This window comes from Rhinolophus sinicus, linkage group LG06 (assembly GCF_036562045.2).
Source record: "Rhinolophus sinicus isolate RSC01 linkage group LG06, ASM3656204v1, whole genome shotgun sequence".
Taxonomy (NCBI): Eukaryota; Metazoa; Chordata; class Mammalia; order Chiroptera; family Rhinolophidae; genus Rhinolophus; species Rhinolophus sinicus.
Window position 1 is genome coordinate 35,246,712 of NC_133756.1, and position 25,043 is coordinate 35,271,754.

General features: G+C 39.5%; 1 long non-coding RNA gene across 1 annotated transcript in view; it reads left to right on the forward strand.

Annotated features, from left to right (window-relative positions):
- The first annotated feature begins 1,430 nt into the window (after positions 1-1,430).
- The window catches only part of LOC141572377 (uncharacterized), a 232,831-nt gene continuing 209,218 nt past the window's right edge, over positions 1,431-25,043 (forward strand). The window contains exon 1 of the long non-coding RNA XR_012497740.1: positions 1,431-1,497. This is a non-coding gene — a long non-coding RNA (uncharacterized LOC141572377). The remainder of the gene's footprint in view (positions 1,498-25,043) is intronic.

The window sequence follows — 25,043 nt, forward strand, 5'->3', positions numbered from 1 at the left end:
CAGATTTATTTAAAATATTCATATAGACTATTAATAAAAGATATGTAAGCTAAAATAATGATATATCATTTACCCTGTCATACTTAGAAATCTTAAAATATTTAGAACACCTTATGTCATCATGTACAGGCAAATAGGCACTTCCAAACACAGAGCGGAATTGTAAATTGGTACAACTTCCCTAGAAGATATTTTGACAATATGTCATGGATGCCAAAAAAAAAGTACACATTTTAAGAGATGTTATCTATGTATTACTTTTCGAAGTTGTATTGAATTGCATTAGCAATGTGTGGTATGATGTTCGCTCAAAAGATGGCATTAATCATATGAATGCTTGTGTCATTCATTGTATTATGACTTTAATACAGTTTTTTTTCCCTTTCTTAAAATGTGCATAAATTTTTTGGCACCCTCGGTATATCAAAGACCCCAAATATTGAATACTTTCAAGAAATTCTTAGGATTTATTCTAAGGATATTATTAATTAAGTGTCCATAGATATGTGTGCATAAATATTCATTTCAGTGCTCTAAATAATAATGAACAATTGAAAGCAACCCAAATGTTAACAACAATGGGTTGTTAAAAACATTTTGGCATGATCATACAATAGAAAGCCATGTGATTCCCAAATAAAATGATGTAAATTTATACATAGTGTTATAGAGTTGAGGACAATTATCTATTAAATGGAAAAGGCAATACTGAATAACATATATGGTATTCTGTTTTTGCATGTATGTATTTATGTTTCTGATTACTTGGGGGGAAAATCTGGAAGACTAGGCAAGAAAATGTTAGCAGTAGTTATTTCTGGGTCATACCTCCACAAATCTATATTTCCTATTAGAATCATGTACTTCTTAGTCTGTACTTTTTAAATAATAAAACATGTAAATAATATTTTGATAAGTAGTTAAATCCATATATCCTCACGTGCATTTATTATTTTTTCCCTTAGGGTATATGACTAGAAATAGGACAATTAGTTCAAAAGATGTGAATATTTTTGAAACTCTTGACATAGCTTGCAAATTGCCTTGTATTAACATGACATCCCCGTGGGCATTAACATAAAGGTGCCATTTTTACCATATTCTAATCATCATTGGTGAAGTGATTACTTGTAAGAGTACATTTCTAAATTTTATATGTTTGTTAATCTGTTGAATTTTCACTTTTGGAAATTTTTTCTTTGAGAGCATATTTTATTTGTTTGTTTGTTTATTGAGGGCAGATTTTTAAAAACATAACAACAGAGCTTGTATTGCAGGCAATGGGTTTTCAGATAATCATGGAAACAAACTGGCTTTTCACAGGCTACAAAAATGCTACAGGAGTACTATGACTGTTTTTTGCTAAGAGGACAGGTGGTACACATATTCACTAATATTGATCATTTTCTTATTGTCTGCTTTTTGCAGTGCAGCAGGGCCCATTGAAGGATCTTATGCCCTTTTGATCTTCAGTCCAAAGAATGAGTCAAGATAAAGGTAAAGCATATTTTACTGCATCCTATTTCTAGGGCATGGTGTTTTCACTGTACTAAAGAAAGGAGTTTAAGATTCTGGACACTGGAAGCAATTGTCTATTTTGTTCATTCTTTCCTCTTTAAATCACTCTCATACAGCCAGTGGAAGATATGGGAGGAATTATATGAGGTGTCTATTAGCTCTAGTCACTGAGACAAATGTTTTTTCTTCCTCTCCCTCCATCCACCTCCAGCCCCCCTTCTTCCCTTTCTCCCCCTCTCTCTGCAAAAGTTTCAAAGCCCTATAAAGCATGCATTTTACCAAGCCTTGTCTTTTGGGCAGGATACTTCACAGGAATCTTGGGATTATTGGGCTCTGCTGTTTTAGTAGAGAATGCTAGCTGCTTGCAAAGACTGGTACTCTTCTCTTCTTCTTGGGCACAAAGTTAGACTATACTTCCCAGCTTTCTTTATAGTGAGCGGTGGTCTTATGACTGAGTTCCAGCTACAGCAATGTGATTGGAGTGATTAGTGTCACTCCTAGGGCATGCCATAAAATACTCCTGTATATGATTCTTCCAGTTGTCAGGATTGGACACATCACTCATGGAGACACTGGGATCCATGAATTCATGGTGCTGTAACCTCTAAGTTAGATAAAGAGTGTTTATCAATGCAGGAACACTTTCACATGATATAAGATTTAATATCTGGTCATAGATCCTGGCAGATGTTTCTAACATGCTGCTAGGATGGCTCTTGAAAGTCTGGAGAAGGCAATGGCCTGCAGTAAGTGGAAAAGAAAGGCTGGTGGAAAGGGATGTACAAAGTTTCAGTAAACTGTGCATGCCAGAGTGACTATAAGGTTGGAAGATCCACCAGCCAACCATGATGAGTGGGAGAGTCCAGAGTCTACTCCATTTATGCAGGTGAGAGGATCACCAACATCACTGAGCAACTCAGTGTTGCTTATTCTTCGAGGATGAAAACTGACCCCAGGAGAAGTTATTTCAGAACTGGCTTCTCTATAGCAGTGGAGATAATAGGACCTCAAAATAATAGAGACCAGGTGGAGGCATTTAATCATCAGATAAATCATCAATTATCATAATAATTGGATGGTCAGAGTAACATAGAAAGGGGCCCGATCTGCAAAGAGCTGTAGCAATGACTAATAGAACATGGCAACTCTAAGGGTAAATAGATGGGCTGTCAATAAAGGGGTTGCTCAATTTACTCAAACAAAAGAAATCAAGGATGGGTGATCAGGAGGCTGAAGTCACAATCTCGTGTATGTTTTCTGGACATGAACCTTCTTTTAAACCTGTAACTCAGTGACTGAAGGAGATACTGAATCTCCAAGAAGAAGAACCCTGCAAAATCACAGATTTCCTCTGCCCTTCCTCAAAGTGACCTACTGTCATTTACTTAGGTATCCATATTCTGAGGCAAAGGGTAATATCTAGCCATTTCAAGAACTACTGGACATAGAGTCCAAGCTGATATTGGTACCTAGGTATACATGCCACTATGGGAATATATAGTGTCCAGGAAAAAAATGGACCCCTGGTCCAGGACCTGTTCACAGTGGATGCACTTGTTCCACAGATCCACATAGTGCGTAATTCTCTGTCCCAGAATGAATATCAGAATGAACATACTTAGTCGTTGGCAGAATTCCCACATTGTTTCTTGGCCTGTGGAGTAAGAGCTATTCTATAGGGGAAACCCAAATAGAAGGCTCTGGAACTCCCCCATTCCAAGGAAAGAATAAAAAAACAAACACAACTTCATCCTGCAGAAGAATGGTAGAAATAGTGCCTACCTTAAAGCCTTTATGGTTTGCAGGGATGGCGGTCCCATTATATTCACCAATTAGTTCACCGTTCTCACCATGATGATGCAGACAGGCCCTAGAGGATGCTAGTGAACTATCATAAATTTAAATAAGTACTAGTCTTAATTGCAGTTGCTGTGCCATATGTGGTATATTTGCGAGAGCAAAAATTAACACTGCCTAAAGATATGTAATGTGTCTACTGATCTTGCAAATACATTCTTTTCCACTTCTACTCAGATGAAGGAATAAAACCAATTTGCATTCACATGTGCTGGACAACATTTTACATTTATGATTTTTGTCCCAGGACTGTGCTAACTTACTGGATCTGACATAGTATAATCCAGTGGGAGCTGGAATGTCTGAACATTTCTCAGAATACCAATTTTAGCTGAACCAGTGTTATCATAGTTATAGGATCAGATAGGAAACATATGGGAAGTACATTAGAAGCATTGCTCTATGTAAGAAGAGGGTGGACGATAAATCTTATGAAGTTTTGTTGTCCTGCCAATCAGTGAAGTTTTTAGAGGTTCACTATTTTGTGGCATGCCAGAATATTCTCTATATATTAAGGACAAAATGTTTTATTTTGGACTTCCCACCACTAAGAAGGAAGTATAACACTTGGTAGATATCTCTGCATTATGGAAGCATGTATTCCACACATACAGCTGTAACCCATTTGCCGTGTGATTAGAAAGACTACTAGCTAAATGTTAATGAGCACAGAGCAGTAAAGCTTTCTGTATGCTATCCAGGCTACAATGGAGGCAGCCCTGGAATTTTGGCCATTATTGGACAGTTCCTATAGTGTGATAGATTCTCTGCATGGGAAAAAAAAAGATGCTGTGTGGAGTTTTTGGCAAGCTACAGTAGAAACATCACAACATAGACCTCCAGTGTTCTGAAGCAAGGTCAAGCTCTGTGTAGCAGTGAATTGCATACCATGTAATAAAGCGCTCGTGCCATGCTACTGGGCACTGATAAAGATGGTGCTCCACCATGAGCTATTAAGCAACCCTGTGGACAGAACTGCTCATTATAAGTTGGGTTCTGTCAGATCCATGAAGTTACATGTTTGGACAGATCTAACCAGGGATAGAGTCATTCTGATGAGTACCACGCAAGATCCCAGGAGTCACGTTGGAACAGAAGACTAAGAAAGACTGGCCGGAGCTGGCCAGTTAACTGACTGAGTGGGGCCATTTTCTAGTCACGCTCCTTGTCCTCAAAGAGTTCTATTGTAAAATGAGTTGTACATTGTCCTGCAAATGTTTGGGAATTACTGCCAAACTTCTAATATTCAAATGGTTAGGGTCATGTTTCTGTAAGTGCTTTGAGACTCAATATTTTAAGTAACTGTATACATCATGAAACTGACTTTCAGTTAAATTCTAGAGCTTTCATAAATGCTAGAATGATGCTGACATTGAAAACATTACAACATTCCTCACCTCCAGTATTCTTTATCTACTTTCTTCTTTAATTTTTCCACCACAATTTTCATGTAACACATTATATAGTAATATTTTGTCTTGTTTATTGTCTCTTTCCTGCACTGGAATGTAAACTCAATAAGAATAGTAGTTTTTGTCTATTCTGGTCACTGCTATTCCTATCCCTAGATATCCCTAGAACATAAGACTGTGCCTGACATTTTATATATATATATATATATATATATATATATATATATATATATATATATAGTAGTTGTCCAATAAATATTTTATGAATGAATGAATGATACATAGGAGTCTAGTGCAGTATCCTATTTCTGTTGTCTTTGGTTAGTGAAGGTACATTAGTACACTGAACTTGGAATGAAACAGAATGGCTACTCCAGTTATAGCAACAGTGAGGAGATGTGGGGAAGCCACTTTATAAAGCTGGGATTATTTCCTGACTATTCCTTTGTACCCTACCTTGAGAGGGAATATCAGCCGTACTAGTTAACCATACACCCAGCTCTAAAAAATTTGTCTAAATAGAAGGAAAAAAACAAACATAGGAAAATGCTGGTCTCTAGGGATATTTTTAAATTGTTCATTTGGTGAAGGCATACCTGTGAAGAGGATATACCTAATGGCTTGTGGGCTGCCCCTTTGAAAAACTTGGATGGACAGCCCAGACTTGCTCCACTCTGGGTATTGTGAAATTCTCTCTTACTCTTGCTTCTTCTTCCCTTGTGTTTCTATCTTCTTTGAACTAGAATAGCCTTGCCCTCAGAGTGATAGTTTCAGTGGGTCAACGTTTATGGTGGATAAATAGGAATTTATAGTTTGGTTAGCCTATGAGCATGCCAAAAACAGCATGTGGATTTAACTCAACCCACTAGCAGATACAATGCAGAATGGGAATGAGGAAATTAGCTTTTATGTCCAACAGCATGCCTAACGGCAAAATAGTTTATTTTGATGGTGAGACTATAAATGTCTCAGAGAACAGGGAGTTAACATTGATGCCTCTGTACTCTTAGAATCAGACTTGAATTCAGTGGTTCCTGAAGATTCCAACAGCCACTTCTCATCAACATTCAAATTGAATTCATATCTGCATCAAGATAAGAAAAAGTATATCTGACAATTTATTCCTACAAACTATCACATATCTACTTTCTATCTTAGGGAATTTATCACCTAAAACTCCCATGTAACACATGGCAAGTCATACAACGCAAGAATCAGAGAACCCTTGCCTTGGCACAGCAGTGGAAGCATATTTAGGAGAATTTTGAGCTAATGTTGTGTTCCAGTCCCAAGTGAAAAAAAAAAAATAATTTAAATTGACCCAAGTTCTTGATAACCTCTTCAATGTGCTTGCATAAACCTCTGTACTGTTCCATTAGAGTATAATCACTTGAAATTCATTTTCTGTTGAGGGTTCATTATAAATGATGAAATTATGCCCAAGTACTATCACTAGAGTGAACTATAAAATGAATTTCTGAAGCTTCAGTGTCTACAATAAATATATATTTTTCAAATCTGTCAAAATGACAGGGGTTTATAGAATAACACTTGAAGGAGGCTGTCTTGCATCCTTTGGATTTTAGCTGAATGTGCAGAGTGCCTTAAGGAAGTCCCATGTGCTCTGAATTGCACTGCATTCCATCCCAGTTCCAGCTACCTTTGCTTACTGAGTGACCTGACGCCAGTAACCACATTGACACATTGACAACAATAGCTGCTACAGGACTGATGGCTATTTATTGAAAGTCAGGAACTTAATGAGGTGAGATATATATATATACAAATTAATTAATTTATTCCTCATAAATTCTACTATGGATACACCTATGGACTGTTGCTATTGGAATCTCCATGTTACAGGTGAGAGAACTAAGGCTCAATGAATTTAAATAATTTTATCCCAAATGTTATGCAGTTAGTAAGTGTGATTGGCACATATTCCAAAGCAGATTTTCTCAACCACAAAGCCCATGCTTACCGCCGTTATGTTGGCTGAATATTGCTATCGTTGGGATATCTTCTGACATCCATACCATTGTTTAATGTTTACCTGGAACTATCTGAAAAGGTGGTAGAAAGATACCCAATTACTGTCCTGTTTCTTTTTTAACAAAGCCTCTCTCTATCCTATGAGCTAAATAGTTTTTTTTAAAGGTGTAAACGATGAAAGCAAGTATTTGTTTAAGATATACTATATACAAAGAAAGAACTATGTTCACTTGAGAGACAGCATAGCATATCAGAATACCAGGTCTAGATGTGACCTAGGAGGTATGCATGCCTGAATGCCAATCATGGGTTTGCTACTTACTGGCTGAGCCCTTCGTTGGTATTCTGGTCAGTTGCCCATTTGCTCTTAGAGTCATTCCTCGTGGTTCCCTTGTTCCTTTCTGTATTGCAGGACCCTAATTTCAACAAGTGCATTCTGCATGTTCTTTTGCCAGTTGGACTCTAGCTAAGACCAGCTAATGGAAGGCACTGGGAGAAGACTGGAACTGAGAGGAAGCAGGTTCTTTCTCTCCTGCTTTCTCTACTTTAGTAGGATGTCATCGGTGGTTTCATCTCCTTTATAGTTCCCAGTTCCTGCAGGATAGTGGTTCTAGCTTATACTAGGCCACTCTGGTAACACCACCTACTTTTTATCCTGCGTGTCCTAGGGCTGGTGGTGGCCTTCTGCTATTCCTGAGCTCTGGATTTCTTCACTGTCCCCTGTTTGCCCTTTCAGATCCTCCATCACCTTAGTGAATAGTTTTGCATGGTAATTATCCCTTATTGAACAACTTAATGTTCCGTTTGGTTAACTGAACATGACTCATATAGTATGACCAAATATTTAAATTCATGGGGATTCCATTTCCTTATTTACAAAACAAGGATGAAAATAACTACTTGCAAGTTATTTAAATTGTCAGTGCTCCAGTTTATCATTTGTGAAAAGTGGATAAGAATACTATTTACCTGGGAAATAAATAAGCTAATTGCTAAAAGAAATAAACCATTTAAATTCAGTAGGTTAGCCTACCAGGTGAGCAGTCTAAGGCAACACAGGGTAGAAATAGGGGTTGGGGTCAAGTCTGTAGTTCACAGTCATTCAGCATCTCAAGCTGGTGACAACTTTGGTGTCTCCAATACATGGCTTCCAAGGTTGCCTGGGAACATTCCAAGATGTCCATCCCACTAACCAGAACAATGAGAGAATCATAGGGTGACTCTTACGGGCTCAGCCTGGAAGTGGTTCTCATCACCTCCAGGGAGACGGGGAATCCAGTCATGGTAAGTGTCAAGGAGGGAAAGAAAATGGTTTTGATGATCAGCTAACAATTTCTGCCACAGCTTCATAGGGATCTTATGAGGATTGAATTAGTTAATAATCTAGACTATTTAGACCAGTGCTTAGCACATAACTAGCATTATGTAAGTATAAGGTATTACAGTTATTATCACTATTAAGTGAGATAATGTTTATACAGTTTAGCAGAGTCTGACACACATAAAATGATAAAGACATACAATAAACATAATATACCATCAGCAGCATCACCAATATAACCATCATCCTAGAATTGAGATCTGAAAATTAAATTTGGTTTACCACTATCTTGGGCAATAATTTTCTTTTTAATTTACAGTTTTGCATCTGCAAAATATAAATGTCAGTATTTTTATTGATGATGAAAAGGATGATAATAAATTATAGGGGGCTAGGACTATATTAAACGACTTTGGATATGAAGTTGCCTACTGCAATATTTAGTACATGATTTATACTAAAAAATGATTAAGTCTCATCGCCTTCCATAGATTCCAAGGATAAGAGGAAGGTGGAAAAGACCCAAAGATCAATAAGAATAGTTATTGTCCATAAAGCCAGATACAATCTGGAGGAAGAAAAGAAATATATCACACAATATTCTAGGTACTTTGGATTTCATGGATGATAACATTCTAGTTGTGAAACAAATGATAAAAAAGTAAATAAATATGTGTACGTGTGTATGTGTACCCACTCATATGTTCAGATAGAAGTGCTACAAAAAAATAAAATAAAATAAAATAATATAAAAAAGGAGAGAGAAGATATATGGAGTACTGGTGGCAGTGGGTCTTATTTAAGGCTTTCTGTAAAGAGGTATTTGAGTAGAGATATAAAGTGTGTAATGGAGTTGGTAATGAGGGGAAAGGAAAGTGCAGTGTCAGCTAATATAACATATGGCCTCAGGATGAAAACTGGAATATAGGTTTGATGGGATGTCCTGATTTTAATTTTTAGACAACCAGTGTTTATTATCAGATAATCTTTCCCATGATTAGAGAAGGGAAAAGAGGCCAAATACAAGGAACTGTTGTAAAAATAACGTAAAGAGTTGGTCAGTAGTAGGGATCATTCTTGGGATTAGAGGGAGAGCAGTACTGAGAGATTCTACCCCAGGTTAGTCCCTTGGCAAGACTCTTCCTAGCATATGGGGAATGACAACACTGAGTCAACTGTACATGTTCTGGTGTAGACAATTTGAACCAAGGGCATCAAAAGGAAAAAATAAAAGAGATGGTGTATGGTGAGGTGTGTTCTGGAAATCTGCCTATATAGTGAATTGAAAAGAATCATGTCTTGGATCCCCTACTTGACATGAGCCAGTCAGAATTTTATATGAATTGTGAGGGCCATGTGGGAAAGAATGACAACGACGATAGACCTTATGTGGTGTAGTGCTCAAAGTCGTGGACCAAAAAGTGGACTGTGTCCTTGTCTCACCTCTTACTGGTTTAGTTGGTGATATTGTATTTCTCCATCTGCAAATACTTTCTGACCCACAGTGCTGACCTCTGGTGACGTGAAATTCAATTCAACAAATATTTGTTGACCTTTCTAATGTGCCAGGTGGTAGTATACTTCTGGGTATACAGCAAGGAGATTATGTTTTAGTGAGCAGTCAGACAATACAAAACACATATATGAGTAGCAAGAATAGTACATTAGATGGTGTTAAGAATTACATAAAAATAAATAAATAGGGAGTGTCAAGGAAGGGTCATATTTTAAGTAAGATGGTCAGGGAAGGCCTCAAAGAAAACATGAAATATATGTAGAGACGCTAAGAAAATGAGGAAAGCAGTTGGCTTTCTAGGGATCGATTATTTTAACAGAGGAAGCAGGTTGAGTAAGTGTCCTGGTGAATGTATGTACTTGGCGTGTTTATGGAACAAGAAAGCCAGCATGTGAGTGAGGAGAGGATAGGGGATGATTCAGAGAAGTAATGGGATAGGATGGGTGGAGCAGACCAAGGGATGGAACCAGGTCTGTAGAACCTTGGAGACCACTGCTTTTAGTTAGAATGAAATTCAAAGCCATTCCAATGTATTGAAAAGAGGAATTATATAATCCGATCTATGTTTCAACATGACGCCTTAGTTATTATTCATTGATAGAATTAAATTGGGCAAGGGCAGGAGGAAGGAAACCATTTAGGAGTTCACACCGTCTGCTTACCAAATCCTGGGATGTCTGGGAAACAAATTAGAAGTAAGAAGACTGTTTATAAATATGAAATCAGAAAAAAAGAAAATAGCTGGATACGGATGGCACAGGCCATGTGGACCCCAGAGAATGGTCATTATTGCAGAGTACACCAGTTTGGTGAGCCAAATGCAAATTTTCCATATAATATCTCTCTCTTCCACCCTCTTTACTTCCCTCCATCCTATCTTTCCTCCCTCCCTCCCTCTCCTTTTCACTCTCTGTGTCTTCCTCTCTTTTTATGTGACTATATGCTCTGACAAATGTTGCCTTCTAGTCTCTGGTGTCTCATTTCTAAAAACACATGCTAATCAACATCTTATATCTAGTTACAAAATTTCTTTATGATAGGCATTTCAGGTTATTGGGTTTGTTTCGTTTTAAATGGCTAGCTTTCTTTTTAGGAGCTCACATGTGTCCTTGCCAATCTGAAGAAAGCATCCCAACTTGTTAGGCATACACTTATGATCATATCTTATTTCTTGGAAAATCCTCTATTATTTCTCCTGGAAGGAAGATTAATGATATTTACTTTGTCTTTCATTATATTACCTTACAGTCAGAAAGCATCATTTTCTGTCCTGCCTTTTGACTCCAGCAGTTTTCCTGATAAGAGTCCTGCTAACCTATATTACCTGCTTAAAAATCTCTGTTCTTTGGAAACTATTTAATGCTTTATCTTAGAAAAGGCCCACTAATGAACTAAAGATTGACATAGTAATTGTTGTTCCAAAGGGAAAACATTCAGGGAGTGAGGAGTATGGTATTCTTTGGTTTCATTTCAATGGTAGCAATCAAACTTCTAATTAAAATTAGTCACTCAATTGCTTTCTAAATGATTCTGGTGACTTCATTAATCTGCAGTGATGAGCTACCTCTGTAATATTTAATATCCTGACAAGACAAGCCACATATTATCAAGTACAAGTGAATTCTCAGTCAGCTTTCTGATATTTCTGAACACTGGGAATGTATTGCTTCTCTTGTATGATGAGGACATCTTTTCAGACATAGTGCGTGTCCTAAACTGACTGAACACTTGTCTAACATTGTAAACTCCCAGAGGGCAGACACGAGTGGCAGCTATAATGCATTTTAGCTCACTTGAAGGAGTACGAAGAAGAGGTGATAAACCTGCTCGTCCACTCTCTCAGTCATCGGCTGGAACTCCCTTGGTATTGAGGGTGAAGAGGCGACTCTCAGAGGTGAACGATATCTCTGCTATCTCTGAGCCAGAGATGCACTCTTGTAAGCACGTAACATGTCCAGAAGTTGCTTTTCTTACATCACTCTGTCCCTAGTGCATACCCATCATGTTCCTCATCTTTATTTCCAGTCCCATCTCTTGTGATCCAGACTCAACTATCCAACTAATTTCTGTGTGTCACTTGCATAATTAAGAGTCAGAGCCACTTAACATGTTCGAAAGTTAACTTACTAGTTTTACTTCAAAATATGCTTGTCCTCCAGGGATCCCAGTTATCTGTGTCACAAAGTTGAGAATCCCTCCTCAATCCCTTTCTTCACTTCCCTTATTCAATCAATGACCAAATCTTAATCCTTCCATTTCTAACATTTTTCCATCCTCTCCTTTTCTTCATTCCTGACACTTCTTTTATTCAGGCCATCACTGCCCAAGGCTGGTCTGGATGGCTGCCTCCTAAACACTCTTCTCCCCTTCCTGATAGTAATCTAAATCTTGTTTATATATACATGCCACCTCTACGTGGTCTGAGTGATTCAGGGAAAGCTGATCCAATTCCCAGCTTCTGGGATAGGTCTGATTAGTCCAATGGTAATTCTATACTCTTACCCCAGTGATTGGTTTGGGAACCTAGGTTTCCACATTCTGTGGGTAAAAGGTTGAATCAACAGCACATGATCCATTTTGCTATTGAGATGCATGGGGATGATTTCTGGGGCGTTGTAGTGATGATATGAAATGAAGCCTGGATCCGTTTACCAGCATAAGGAAAACCAGCCAGAGGATGAAGCATAGCCAAGGGAAAAGAAAACAAATGGATGTGGAGAAACTGCATTAAGTCGTACTTGAAGCTCACCCCGCTTCATTAATTTCATTCCATGAGCCAATAAGTGTACATATTGATAAACTGAATTTGACTAGGAGCGTCTCTCATTTGCAACATAGAATTCCTAACTGACACATCTTCTCTTGCCAGACTTACCACAATGGTCTGGCAACTCATTTCTCTATCTATGGTATATACCACTCCAGTTGACCACCCACTTTCCTGACAGAGCAACCTTTCAAAAAAGCCCCATAGAGCTATGCATGTGCTTCCCATTTAATCACCTACCATGGTAACCTATTATCTTCAGAATAAATTAAACCTCATCAGCATGACACACAAGGTCCTACATTATTGGATTTTTTTTTTCCTGCCTCCCCAGCCTCATATCTCATTTCTTCCCAAAGTGAATTTTATGCACAACTCTGCTTAACTAATTTTGGCTCCTAGAATAGAAAGTCTTTACCACTCACCTCTCTGTCTCTGTGTGTGCAGCTTCCTCATGTTAGAATTCAGCTAATTCCAGTCTATTCAGCCACCACCTACTTCGAACCTACAGTGTACCTACATATGTGCAGTGTGCTGGCGAAGCTCCTCCCCTCGCTGTTTACCTGGGCAGGTTCTGCTGCAAACCCTATCTGCTCTCTCCCTTGTTTTGTGTCTCCCTTCCTGCCTTCCTGTTAGCACACATCACTGTCTGTTTCACTGGTGTGCTATAATTGGTCTCTCCTTGGTTCCTCCCTTGAAGGCAAGAGCTATTTCTTAGTTATCTCCATATCCCCAGTTCCTAGTATTAAGGTTGGCATAATAACTTTTTCATGCATTTAAGTAAGCAGAAAGCCAGGTTATTCAAATTGTGTGGTATATTAAATATCAGCTAATCCTAAAGTTCAGTGAAGGAGGTGACCTATGATGAAGAACGGCAACTGATACTTGGTTTCCATGCAAGAAAGGTCATAGCAAGTAAAGGGAACTAGAGTGACTGGCAAGCACATGCAGATGCAAGGGGCATCGCGTCTCAGCTCAGCCCATCGTCGTCCGGGAGAAAAATGGGGCCTGCATTGCTAACACTTCTGACATATGATCACGGAAGAAAAGAAACCTGCCATGCAGGCTAATACAGTAGGAGGATCTCGCATCTGTGAGCTAGATATGCCCATGCCTGGTAGTCAGCATTCTTGGATTTATTCCAACCCCTTAATTTTACAGGTGAGGAACCAAAAGCAGGACCAAAACAGTGTCCCCTGAGAGATCCTTAATCCAGGGTATGCGCCTTTTCTGTATGCTCGCGTGGCCCCCTTAGAGCAGGCTATGTCTCCCTCCTCTGTTACAGTGCATGTTCTCTGAGTACAGAGAATGCCGTTTCATCCTTCATAGGACCAGGTACTGAGTAAGTGTTCAGTGGCTGCTCCTTGAAGGGACACTGAATGGAAACCATGGACAGCATTTGACTCTTGACGTCACCACCACCTTTAACAAGTAGATTTGTTGATTCACCTCACAGGATGTTGACTAAAGCTGTCTGTGCTGAGCCCTTGGACGTTGGTAGAGTTATGCAGATAACAGCTCTACTGCAAGACAAAGGTCAAATAGAAGGATGATGTGTTGTGTGAGGCAAAGAGGAAGGAGTGTTAGTAATGGAGGGGCGTGCGGGAAGCTGTCTAAATGGAATGACCAGAGATACGTAAGATTTTGACAGGTAGAGAATTAGCTGTTGGCCTGGGGAGTCGGTGTGCAGTCTCCAGCGATCCCTGGACATGCACGCACAGTGTCTGCCTCTATGAGCCCCTCTGTACTGGTGCCTTCATGAAGTGGCGTTCTTCAGGGTCTAGAGCAACACCTTAAAGCAAATGCTCTCCAGATAGAGCCAGTTTATTTCCTGTCTGTGGTTTTGGACCTGGGAGGATACAGTCAAAACAAAGCAAAAAACACAAATAAAACAAACAAAAATACTATCAACAAAATGAAAGTCCCTGGAGATTTTAGGGGAGTTTTGAAGCCACTTGCTGATTATGTGTAACCCAGTGGAATTGTGCCTCCAGGTGAATCCCAGACAATCGTAAAATGAGGCCACTCCTCTCTGTAGGCGCAGGTTCTTGTCATCGAATGGAGAATTCTGCCTGTTTGGAACACTGAGGAAGCTTGCTCTACTTGCATATTTGCCAAAAACTCTTTCAATGTAAGACTTGGTGCCATCCTTCCAGAGGTTATGAATCCAGCTGGTTTTTCATGCAATAATAACTGGATACCATTATTGTGCACCTACTGAGTGCCAGGATGCTTCTGTCGTGATCACTATTTCACCTAACAAGCCTTCAGAGTAAGTGTTCTTGTTTTCCATTTACAGATGAAAAACAAAGACTCAGAGAGGTTGAGCCACACAGCCAGAATGTGGAGGAGCTGCAAATTGAATCCAGCTGTAAATGACTTTCTAAAACTGGAGTTCTTTTTATTTCATTTGGTGTGGGGGATGTGTACAAAGACTCAAGGTCAAAATCTCAGGGCTTGAGAAGACTTTGTCATTTATTAAAAGTGAAACTTTGCTCACGACGCTTATTTTCTCTGATCCTAATACCTGAAATGGAGATAATAATAATAATAATCCTTCTGCTATCCACTTTACTTTGTTCTTGTTGTGCTCAAATAAGAACATATAATGTCAGATTAACAACTTAAATATTAAGCATTTAGTTATTTGGAGGGAATGGACCTGGTGGAAATCATAAGAACCATTCTTAGTCATTTCCTTTGGAAGATAAAGACGTGATGTTTTTGTAGTAGTTTGGTACAGTGTGATGGTTAAAAGCGCAGCTTTTAGAATCAGGTATATTGTGGTTCCAATTCATGCTGTATCCATTTCATATTAGCTGTGATAGGCAGAATAGGATGTCCATATGCTAACCCCCAGAACCTGGAATATGTCAGATTACATGGCAAAGGGGAGTTAAGGTTGCTGATGAAATTATGTTTGGTAATTCGCTGATTTTCTTTTTTTTTTTTTCCAACTAATATGTTTACTCTATTCCTATCAGTAAAAATGATTAATTTTCTAATTTTCAATTACAGTTGACATTCAATATTATATTAGTTTCAGGTGTACAGCATTATGATTATACATTTATATATAACATACAAAGTGATCCCCCTGATGAATCTTGGACCCGTCTGACAACATATATAGTTATAACAATATTATTGACTATCTTCCATAGCTGTAGTTTATATCCCCATGACTGTTTTGTAACTGCCAATTTGTACTTCTTAATCCCTTTACCCTATTCACCCAGCCTCCCAACCTCCCTCCCATCTGGCAAGCATCTGTTTGTTCTCTGTATCTATGAGTTTGTTTTGTTTTGTTTGTTCATTTTTTTGTTTTTTAGATTCAATATATAAGTGAAATCGTATGGCATTTGTCTTTCTCTGTCTAACTTATTTCACTTAACATAATACCCTCTAGGTCCATCTTCGTTGTTACAAATGGTAAGATTCCATTGTATGTTTGTACCACTCCTTCTTTTGCCATTCACCTTTTGATTGGAGCATTTAATCCCTGTACATTTAAAGTAATTATTGATAGGTATGTAGTTAATGCCTTTTTATTGTTTTCTGATTGTTTTTGTAGCTCTTCTTTGTTCCTTTCTTATTGTCTTGCTCTCTTCTCTTGTATGTTGTTTTCTGTAGTGTTATGTTTGAATTCCTTCCTCTTTACTTCTTGTATCTCCCTTGTTGATTTTTGGTTTGTGTTTACCATGTGCTTCATATATACCAAGCTATGTTTATAGCAGTCTATTTTAAGTTGATCGTTGCTTAAGTTCAAACACATTCTAAAATCACTACCATTTTTACTCACCCACACCACGTTTATGTTTTTGTCATTTTTTTATTTCTTTTGTGTGTGTGTTTGTATGTATCCCTTTATTTACTACTGTAATTACACATGATCTTCCTACTTTTTTTAAATTAAAGTTTATTGGGGTGACAATTGTTAGTAAAGTTACATAGATTTCAGGTATACAATTCTGTATTACATCATCTATAAATCCCATTGTGTGTTCACTACCCAGAGTCAGTTCTCTTTCCATCACCATATATTTGACCCGTTTACCCTCTTCTAGAGCCTCCCTCCCCCCTTACCCTCTGGTAACCACTAAACTATTGTCTGTGTCTATGAGTTTTTGTTCCTTCATTTGTTTGTCTTGTTCTTTCATTGTTTTCAGTTTTATATACCACATATCAGTGAAATCACATGGTTCTCTGCTTTTTCTGTCTGACTTATTTCGCTTAGCATTATACTCTCAAGATCTATCCATGTTATCACAAATGGTGCTATTTCATCCTTTCTTACTGTTGAATGGTATTACATTGAGTATATATATCACGACTTCTTTATCCATTCATCTACTGAAGGATATTTTATTTTTTTTCCATATCTTGGCCACCGTAAATAAAGCTGCAATGAACATTGGAGCACACATGTCTTTATGGATAAATGTTTTCATATTTTTTTGGGGTAAATACCCAGGAGAGGGGTTGCTGGGTCATATGGTAATTCTATTCTTAGTTTTTTGAGGAACCTCCTTGAGGAATGTGGAGAGCTTCTGAAGTTCCAAAGCTCTTCCTGCATCAGATTCAGTGCCCGTGTGTTTCAGCAGCTCTGTTCACTCCTGCAGGGATCTGCCCAGATATGTGGGTACAAAGGCGGGGTGGGTTGTGAGAGGTGGCCTAGAGCAATGGCGGTGACCATCACCACAGCCAGTCCTCCTTCCACAGCTCCCTCCTCTTTGCGGAACTAGTTGGGCTGCAAATCTGTCTGCGGACCACAGTTCTCAGAACTGCAAATATTCTGTTCTTTTGATCTGACTGCTACTGTTCCACTTCCAGCATTGAGCAGTGTTGCCACACAGCAGCTTAACCATTTGTTTCCTTTTATCTACCCCCAAAGAAAAGAGAGTCTGTAAGATGGATCCTTTCAGGGACTTTGCTAAACCTTTGTGTTTGCAACTTATATCTCCCTGTTTGGTCCCAGAAAGATGACTGGACAGTCAATGACGAGTAAGATCCCTCACAGAAGGACCAACTCAAACCAGGCACAGTAGCGTGGGGACCAACAGGAGAACCCACAGGGTTCACAGGGGTGGACACAGCCCCCCACTTTCCTCAGGCTAAGGAGAGCCTCAGCCTCTGTGGCTGCATTCCTTCCCAGAACCTGCAAGGGAAGTGATTTAATGATGTGCTCTCCTTCTATTCCTATGCATATAGGTTTTTGTCTCTTGGGAAAGTTGAGACTTACAGTCCAGCTGCCTGCTGGCAAGGGTAATTGACTTAAATGGCTTCTTATGATGCATAAAATTCACAGATCTTGAGATTGTCACACTTTATCTCCTTTGCTTCCCCACTGAACTAATAAAAGCTTATGTGAGGCCTGATTTGGGGCATCCAGTCCTTGAGACTGGAGGTCCCTTGGTCTGCTTAAACTCTAATCATGACTACTGTCTTTTCTTAACCCTGCGCCGCCCTCCTCGCTCCCCACAACTCTCATCGCGTGGGACGCTACAGGGCCGGTGGTGGCAGGGTCTTTCATCTTCTTAAAGAAGTCCCTCCAACATTACTTATAATACTGGTTTGGTGGTGATGAAGTCTTTCAAGCTTTTTCTTGTCTGGGAAGCTATCTGTCCTTCAATTCTAAATGATAGCCTTACTGGGTAGAGTAATCTTGGTTGTAGATCTTTGCTTTTCATCACTTTGAATATTTTGTGCCATCCCTATTATAGCTTGCAAAGTTTCTGTTGAGAAATCAGCTGATTGATTTATGGGAGTTTCATTGTAGGTAACTAACTGCTTTTCTCTTGCTGCTTTTAAGATTCTCTCTTTGTCTTTAAGCTTTGGCATTTTAATTCTGTTGTGTCTTGGTATGGGCCTGTTTGGGTTCATCTTGTTTGGGACACTCTGTGCTTCCTATACTTATATGTCTATATCCTTTGCGAAGTTAGAGAAGTTTCCTGTCATTGTTTCTTCAAATAGGTTTTCAACCCCTTGCTCTCCCTCTTCTCCTTCTGATACTCCTATGATGCGAATGTTGTTATGCCTGATGTTGTCCCAGAACCCCCTTAAACTATCCTCATTTTTTTTTTCCTTTTTCCTTTTTTGTTTTGTTTTGCTGTTCTGACTGGGTGTTTTCTGCTATCTTATCTTCCAAATTGCTGATTCAGTCCTCACTTTGTCTAATCTGCTCTTGATTCTATCTAATGTATTCTTCATTCCAGTTATTGTATTCTTCATTTCTGACTGGTTCTTTTTTATGTTTATCTCCATTTTTATGTTTCCTATCTCTTTCTTGAAGTTCTTACTGAGATCATCTGTTCTACCCCTAATTTCATTGAACATGCTTATAACTAGTGTTTTGAACTCTGCATCTGGTAGATTTCTTATCCCCATGTTGTTCTTTTTCTGAAGTTTTGTCCAATTCTTTCATTTGGAATATGTTTCTTTGTCTTCCCATTTTGGCTGAGCCCTGTATTTGTTTCTATGTATTTAGTAGATCTGCTGTATCTCCCAATTTTAGCAGAGTGGCCTTAGGTAGTAAGTGTCCTGTGGAACCCAGTTGTTCAGTCTCTTGTTCTCCTGAGCCAGTTGCTCCAGGTGTGTCCCTTGTGTGTGTTGTGTGTGCTCTCCTGTTGTAACTGAGCCTTGATTGCTGTTGTCATTTCAGTTTGTGGGATTGACCCTCAGGCTGACTGGCTGTGAGGACTGGCTCTGACTACAGCAGACAAGCTGTTGTGTGGGGATTGACCTCATGGAGCAGGATTCACTTTAGCTGGGCTCTGGTCCCCCCATGCCAAGTCTACCCTTTGGGTGTGTGATTTGTGGTGCTAATTGGGTGGTACTTTGGTGTGGTCTGAGGCTGTCCACCAGGTGTGTTAGTTCTGAGGCCCCTTGGGATGGCCTCCACTGCAGACTAAGGTCAGCTGCTACCTTTGTCCAGCGAGGGCCACTTGATAGAGCAACTAAGTGATCTGTGCTTCATAGCTGCCTGTGCTGGCCTTGGAGGCACCTGGGAGAGGCTGTGTTGCAAACTGAGGCTGGCTGCCACTAGCTCTAGGCTTAGAGCTACTTAGCAAGAGATATAAGGCATGCTGAGGATAGCCGCTGCTTATTTGGGGTTTGTGGACCTTTGAGTGATTTCAGGAGAGTCCACAGCATGGGCCCAGGCTGGCCACTCGTGTGGATCAACCTCTGAAAGATGTTCCTGCCCTTGTGGGAATTGAGTGGGGCAGAGTGTCAGAGAATAACTAGGGTAGGGCAAGCAGTGTTAGCCTGTTTGGTGAAGATTCAGATTTGGTGCCTGCCTATGCTTGCAGACTTGGTGTGGGGAGGATTCAACAAAGGAAAAATGGTCCCCACTGACACTTTAGTTGTGAAGAGCTGCCCCTCCAGCTCCTAAAACCAGAAAATTCAGTTGCTCCCCATATGTCCCTAGTGCTTTTCAAGCAGCTTCACTGGAGCTTATAACAAGTAAATGAGCTTGTGAATGAGTGAATCTGTGCTTGGCCCTTTAAGAGGACAGCCCTCTTAAAGCACTCTATAGCAGCCCTCTGTCTCACCTGGACTAAGTCCTTGCTGATTTTTACAGCCATCTGTTGTGGAGACTCTGCTTCCCAGCACTGGTGCTCTGGGCTGGGGAATCTGGTGTAGGACAGGGACCCCTCATTCCTCCACAGCTGAACTATCTCTCCCATCCACCATATGTGGATGTGGGACCAGCCCATTTCACGTCTCTGTCCCTCCTATCAGTCTTGACATAGCTTCTTCTTTATATCTTTAATTATAGGAGCTCTGATCAGCTAATCTTCAGGTGGTTTTCAACAGTGTTGTTCTATAATTTAGTTGTAGTTTTGATACGGTCGTGGAAGTAGGTGAGCCCAAATGTAGGCTGTTTATCGTGGCCACAGCCAGTTTACCTGCTTGGCCATCTAGTAGACCAGAAGTCCACTAACCTGCTGATTTTAAAATGCAGATGTTATCCTGGATTATCCAGGTAGGACCAATGTAATCATAAGGATCCTTATAAAGTGGAAGAAGGAGGCAGAAGAGCCAGAGTCAGAGAAAAAGATGTGACCACGAAAGCTGAGGTCAGAATGATGAAATTGCTGCCTTTGAAGACTGGGAAAGGTTAACATGAGCCAAGGTATATAGGCAGCCTCAAAAAGGTGGAAAAAACAAGGAAATGGATTCCTAAAGTTTCCAGAAAGAAATACAACAGCCCTGTTGACTTCATGATTTTAACTATGAAACTTCCGGACTTCTCATCTCCAGATCGTTAAGAAAATAAATTAGTGTTGTTGTTGTTTTTATTGTTTTTTATCACATTGCTAAAACACATTACTACAAGGTTAGTAGCTTTTATTACAAAGGTATTAAGTTTGTTATTGCAGCCTTTGAAAACTAATACACTAGCTATGTTACTTTGGGCAAATTACCTACCTCTTTGAGCCTTACCTGTATGATAGAGTAGGTAACCAACAAATGACAAGTAACTTCACTATTATGCCTAATATATAGATCACACTACTGGAATAACAATAATTTTAAAGGGGAATAAGACCCTGTCTTTATCATAATTATGGTCAACCTTGATTTTCCTTTTTACATGGCTTTATCAACCCTGAAAATCTCTGGGCAGAGAAATCTGGCTGACTCATCGCAAGCATAGCTGAACACCCACTGCACTGCACGTTGCCACATTAACTGACTGAGGTTTGTGCCAGAAATATCGGTTGCCTAGTTAAGGGAGTGTTCCTTTCTTTGGAAGCCTAGGCAACTGCATATGTGAAAGTTTCTGGTTTCCTGGGACTGCAAATTAAATGTCACAGAAGATAGAAATGCTGTAAAAGGATTCTAAGAAGCACTGCAATGAATTAGATAAGGAGAAAGAACCTTGTTTGGCTCAGGAAGCCCTTTCATAGAAGCCATTAATGGATAAGCTTTAGGTGACGGCATTCTCCTCAGCCCCAGTTCCTTACATATCATGATAAAATTGGAATTTGTGCTGGATGGAAGCCATGCACCCCTTCTCTCCTGCATAAGATCAGGTGTCAGAATAGCCTGAGTTTGTGCTGTTGGTGAGCTACTAACTTCTCTTTAAGATTTTATTTCCTCTTCTGTTCATTCATGGTGTGAGCAGAGTAATAAAAAGCCCTGTGAATTGTAAACATGCTAATGATAACAAATATTTATTTATTGCTTTCTATATTGAATTTATTGGTTGCTTTCTACAAGGAATTATTCTAAGTACTTTACATGTAAAATCTCATTTAGCCTCCACAGCAACACTACACGATTATCCAATTTCATAGATGAGAAAGCTGAGGCATAGGGAGATTCATTTCCCAAGGTCACACAGCTAGTAAGTGGTGAAAGCACTTAGCCAATGTGCTCAAATGGCTCTCTAAGACTTGGTACATGGCATGGTAATAGCTCAGTAAATGTAAACTGTTGTTAATATATATCTACCTTGCAGTATAATTGTTAGGATTAAAAAGAAGTCTTTAGAAATAAACAAAAAAATAGCATGTAAATAGGTTATATAAGTGATGTGCTATTGTTTCTTCCTCTTTCACAGACTGCTAAGTTGCCTTGGTTTCGGCCTCCTAACTATTCTTCCTCCAGTGTGTTCCCTGACCTCGCAGTGCCATGATAATGGGCCCTCTAAAACACCAACTGGAGGATGACATTACCTATCTGAAAACATATATGCAATGCGTTCAAGTCTTATACAGTATGTCATAAAAGCCTTTCAACATGATGTGGTAAATGCCCATCTTTCCAATCCCATCCAGAGCCCCAGGTGCACAAATCAAGGCTTTGTTGAAATATTTGCTGTTCCCTTGTCATGTCTCATTACCCATTAGCTGTGCACATTTGCACATGTTATACCCTTATTCCTGTTTCCTGCCAGGTACATTCATGCTCACCTTCAAAATTTAGTGCCTGGACTGGTATACAATTTTAAATGAGTATTATATATACCTTGTAAAATTCCTGTTCTCCAAATAACATCTTTACAGAAAGGAAACATTTCAACTTTTGTTCAGTGTTCCTATTTAGTTCTCTGGATCATCCAAATTTCCTCACTCCACTCCTTGTCCCCTGCTTTATTCATGCAACCTCCCTTGGCCGCTTCCTATATCATCTTTATCTTTCTGCTTGGTACACAGTTCAGGTTCTCCTGACTCTGAGGTCCAGCTTCCTTCCCAGGTCCATCACTGTTCTCCTCATTCGTGGTCAATCATCATGATAACATCTTTCCAGGCGTCCCATGGCCTCAGGACCTTCCCTTCCCAAATGCTGGAGCTTAGGACCTGGCATCAAGGGTAACCTTCTTTGGACAAGCCTTTTCTGACCGCCCCAACAGTCACTGTGCTCTCTTCTCCTACATCCTATAGAGCTGGTTGACTACTTTTTTGTGGTGTCTGCCTTGTTGGGGTGACTATTATGCACTGAACTCATTTTTTTTAAATTTTAAAATTTTAGTTTCTTCTTCTTCTTCTTCTTCTTCTTCTTCTTCTTCTTCTTCTTCTTCTTCCTCCTCCTCCTCCTCCTCCTCCTCCTCCTCCTCCTCCTCCTCCTCCTCCTCCTTCTTTTATCTAGAGTAAACTAGGCCTCTGGACAGTGGGAATAATGTTCCAGTTGCTCCTGTTCCAGGCCTTGCCAGACTGATGACAAGGAGTCAGATTCCTGAATGAACCATTTAACCCTCTCTTCATTTTACTTTTCTAAACTAACAATGGGTAAAATAATTATTCCGCAGAGTTATGCAGATCAGGGATAGAGTCTAAAAGGGGTCCAGCACAGTGTCTGGTACATAGTGAGAACAAATACTTGGTAGCAAATATTACTATCTCAACTGATAGAGAGACTGGACAATTTGCTCAAGTGGAGATGAAGAGGAGGAAAGCATCAGCTTTTGCTTTCTCCAGCTCATCCAGGGATTGCAACTAATTCAGCATTAGCTGTGGCATTGGCTCTAACTGCCATGGTAAGGGGTAAATGTTCAGGTTGTAAACCTGTGTCTTTGTCATTGAGTCCACTATCTGGTGTGTCTGGAGTGGGTCCTGGGCACCTATTGATCCATCCATGTTCGGCCTTCCCTAGTTCACATTTGTGGTGGTAACTGCTCACTCTTCTGTCTGATTGGCTCTCCCGGCCATCCACCAACCTTGTCTATGTTCTTACCTGTACCCCAGTTGATACGTGATTTGGAAATTGCCAACTTTCTTCTTTGAGGGCCAGATCTCTTCTTGGCAGAGGTCTCCCAAACATCTGTTTTTACTCTGTCCCTTGAACACCATTGGTTGGATGACTGCCTGTGGAGAACACAGCCCTACAACCCTCTTTGGTCTCCCAACCCTGGCTTCCTCCCACTACTCACCTATCAGCACTTCTAATATTCTGGAATTGCTTGCAACTCAGCGTTCCCATGAGTTAGGCAAGGGAATGACTCACATTTTTTTTCAAGGGTAGAAAGACTGATGACAAGAAGCTAGAGTCTGATGTTATATTCTATTCTTTCTAAGCCAATTTATGAATGTGGGTGAAGCACTTATTGGTAAAGATTCTACCCTCACTTTAATAAGCCTTTTTTTGTATGAGCTCAGAGACCATCACTAAACCTTGCAAGAAGGGAAACAGTTTGAGCTCCTCAGATTGCTTCGTTTCTTCAAATGTCTTTTAAACAATTTAGAGAAGAAAATGTGTTTTCTCTGAAACTTAGATATTGATACAAGTTATTAGTTTAAAAATAACTTATAACAAGTACTGTTCATTAATACCATCCTTAAAGTCCACCTGGCACCTAAATTCCTACTGTTAAATGAGGTTTTTTGGCAGAAAAATTTCTAAAAAGAGCCTTTATGTAATAGAAAGGGGTGTAACTATTAAATCAAAAGCAGTGAGTGTTCGCCCATGCCCACCTTTTCTTTTTAAAGTTATCTTTGAATGAAACAGAAGAATTCACCTTTTACCATACTTTTCAATGCATAGATTACCCCTTTCCACTGTGCCAAATAGCAAACCTCAAGGCAGGGACCAGATCTCATCAGTAGAAATCACATTCCTCCTTCATTTGTAAGTCAGTTGAGAATGCAAAGGAAGTTTTTTCTTTTTTTTTTCTGAGCACTGAATTCACAAAAGACTTTAAAAGCTAGCTCCTTGAAAGTCTTCCTAGTGATTTAAATTGGGAACTGGACTGTGTGACTTACCATTGTGCGAACAGTTCAACTTGTGTCCCTCTTGATAAGAACTAATGGAAGCTATGAATCATAAACAAAACAAAAGAACTGACTGAAGAATGAAGTATCCAAGTATAAGAACAGGGATGGGTAGTAATGCAGTCTTGTATGGATTTGTAAGACTGTACCAGGGAACTCTTCCTCTATACAGTGACCTTTTCACACTTATTCTGGTCTTTAAATATTGTTGGATGCTTTTTCCCCCTGAAACTTAATTCTCTTTTGGATTTTTGAATTCATGTTATCATTTCTCACCTTTAAACTAGTTTATCTTTCTTGATGCCCTTGATTTCCTGATTGCTGGGAAATCAGGATTATCTTCAACTCTTACTTTTTCTGTGGTTTACAGTCAATCAACAAGTCCTGATATATTTGCATTTGAAATGTTTTTTCTGGTTTAGAGCCACCCGTACCATGGCAA